Here is a 3,271-nt window from a genome sequence, read left to right as displayed (position 1 = left end):
AAATTTCACAGTGCATAATCTGTAACATGAGAATTTTATCCAGATTTAGCCCAAACACTTAAGACTCTGAAACTGGAAAGCTGGTAACACTATTGTCTATAATTTTCAGTGGGCCACTCCTACCTACGTTTGAGGGCTAAATATCAGCCTGGAGAAGCCATGTGCCCTCTCTTTCTAAAGGAGTTTGGCCTTGGAAACTGAGCACACAAAATGTGTTTGTCCGTTTCAGGATTGATTAGCTGCTAGATTCTGCAAACACAAACACCTGATTTATTCTTGGAACCCAAACTGAGCATGCTGGCATCAGCACAAAGGCTGTGAGTGACAGCAAACTTGAACAGACGTGGTGTCCTAACCTCAGAGACCTGGGTCCAAAGTCACGCTTCTTCCACAAGGGAAGGCTTTGGGCTGAACCCCTCTGGTAACTGTCCCAGGCTCCCTCCACAGAATCTAACTCTAACTGGAGAGCTTCCTGCCGCTGAAATTCTGGAAATAAAGACAAGATGCTGCCTGGGTCAACCAGGAAGGAAGTACATTAAGGAACTTCCATTATCCAAAGAAGGGGCCTCTCCTCAGCGGAGAAAGTGAGCTTTCTGACTAGCACACAATACACAGCCCCGGGGAATTTTCTGTAAAGTGAACTTTCAAACTGAATCAAATGATAAATTACACATAAATTGTTTCTTTTCCATTTAACAAATGTGTCCATCAACATACTGCACCCAGAAGCATATTGCTTGGGTTAAGTGTGGAAAGTACAGTCGTCCTGGGTGCTGCAGAAGAGACATGCTGTGTATTCTTAAAGACTGAGTGTAATGCATAAGGTAAAGTGACAGTGACGGGAGGGACTCTGTGGGGGAGGGGGTGGGAACTCTGCACTCTCCGCTCAATTTCTCCGTAAAACTAAAACTGCTATAAAAATGAAGAAGAAAAGGCTGAGTGTAATCCAAATTTTGGAAATAAAATACCTTAAATTTTTTAAGAAAACTTTCAATACAGTCGGCCCTCCATATCCATGGGTTCCACGTCTCTGGATTCAACCAACCATAGACTGAAAATATTAGGCAAAAAAAACTGTGTTTATCCTGAACATGTACAGACTTTTTTTTCTTGTCATTATTTTCTAAGCAATAGAATATAACAACTATTTACGTAGCATTTACATTATATTTGGCATTATCAGTAATCTAGAGATGATTTAAAGTATACAGGAAAGTGCACGTAGATTGTGTGCAAAACAGCTCCAGTTTATATCAGGGACTTTAACAGCTGTAGATTTTGGTATCTGGGGGGGTCCTGGAACCAACCCCCCATGGATACCAAAGATGACTGTACTTACTTCCTAAGTACCTATTTTCTAAATAGGTAGTCAACACTCAAGAAGTAAAGAGTAAGAAATTATCGGCTCATTATTCTTTGTAAAACTAAACATCCGAATGGAAGTTCCAACTCCCTGGAAAACCTCGGCTAATCTGTGGGGTGTCGCACGGTATAAGCTCAGGACAAGAGCGAGGGTGTGGCTGTGCTGATGGACAGATCATCGCTCTGCTCAACTGCAGCCTGGGACCAGAAGGGGACCTCCAGCTGCTGGTCCGGCCCCTTGTCTATCAGCTGCCCTTCCACTGCAGTGCTCACACAGGTGGTAAGAGCTGCACAAGGGTGACTGCTATGGTTTGAATGTTGTCACCTCCAAAGCCCATGTTGAAACTTCATCCCCACTGTAACAGCATTAAGAGGCTGGGAAATCTAACTGCGGTATTTGACAAGAGAGGTCTTTAAGAGGTGACTGGATCATGAGGACCATGGCCTTTTGAATGGATTCCCCCATTCATGGGTTAATGGATCCAGGGGTTATCATGGGAGTGGACTGGGGGCTTCGTGAGGGGAGGAAGGAGCAAGCAAGCAGGCACCTGCCCTCTCAGCAGGTGACGCCCTGCTCTGCCACCAGGAGGAGGCCCTCACCAGACAAGCCCCCTTCCTAACCTCCAGAACTGTGACAGACACATTTCTTTTCTTTATAAATCCCGGTTTCAGGTATGAAGGTACTACAAACAGTTCGTGGAAAGATTTGCATCATCTTCCAATTCTATTTTTCCATGAACCTTTTGAAAAACCTTGTATTCTGTTATAAGCAACGGACAATGGACTGTGACAGTGATCGACAGTCACCTGTCCTCTGCATCTTCCTGAGAATGAAAAGCAGGGCAGAGAATGCAGGAGGAACAGGAGGACAGTAAAGACAAACTGAAACTCCCAAGAAGGGCCGAGGGAAGCCGAGGGAAGCTGCCTCCTTCCCTGGCCTCTACCTGCCAGGGGCCTCCTGAAGTGAATGGGAGGCAACTTCATGGGGGGGCGGTGCTCGACTTAAACCTGCTGATCTTTATGGTTCTTCCCTTAATCCTTCCTTCTCTAGGCCTCTTCATTAACCTCCCCCTGCAAGCAAAATCGCCTTCCTAATCTTCGGACCTAACATTTTAAAAAGCCATTCACTGAACCAGTCTTTCTTGATACATCAAAGGTTCCTGGGGAAACAAACCAGCCCATTCTAGGTGCTCAGAGCAGGAGGGAGGCAGGGTTCATTCACCTCCCTGGAGTACTGATGGCACTCCTCCTATGTGCAAGGCGTGAGTCAGGGGACACTGTGGTCAAAAAGGTGGCAGGACCTCAGGAAGTCAGGCAGGAGGCAAACATCGACCACACAGCATCACCCACAGGCAAAGTCCAGGTTCCAGGAAGACACACAGCAGGGGACTCCACCCATTCTAGGGAAGATATAAGGGGGCAAGGGAGGGGAGGGATGGAAGTGGGATCGGGGAGTGTGGCTGGAGAGGGCAAGGGTGGGGAGAGCTGAGACGGAGAAAGACAAGCAAGGCCTCACAGACCCCATTGAAGGGCTTGGTCCTCAGGGCAAGGGGAACCCAGCTTCCCACACAGGCTCTGGATACAAGAGCTCTGCACACTTGGCAATTCTATCACTTAGGGCAAAGCATACACTGGCCCTGGGATTCTGCAGTAACCCCAGCCTGCCCCACACCAAGCACCAAGTTCCAGTTTCTGGACCAGCAAAGCCACAGGCCCTGTGCACAGGAGTCCCACTGAGGTACCGTGGTGACCCCCATTTGTGGGCTCTCTCTTTAAACAGGGTAGGGGTATCCCTGGGAGGATGGGGGACCACACCTAGAGAGGGCGCTGTCGGAAGCAGCAGGGGAGCGTGCAGTGGGCTGTTTCTGCACCGACGCCACTCTTGGGAGCCAGGGCCCCTACTCTCCCA

The sequence above is a fragment of the Galeopterus variegatus genome, unplaced genomic scaffold, assembly GCF_000696425.1.
Source record: "Galeopterus variegatus unplaced genomic scaffold, G_variegatus-3.0.2 Scaffold4856, whole genome shotgun sequence".
NCBI classification, from domain to species: Eukaryota; Metazoa; Chordata; class Mammalia; order Dermoptera; family Cynocephalidae; genus Galeopterus; species Galeopterus variegatus.
The sequence above is the reverse complement of the archived record's forward strand: the minus strand, read 5'-3'. Positions refer to the sequence as shown.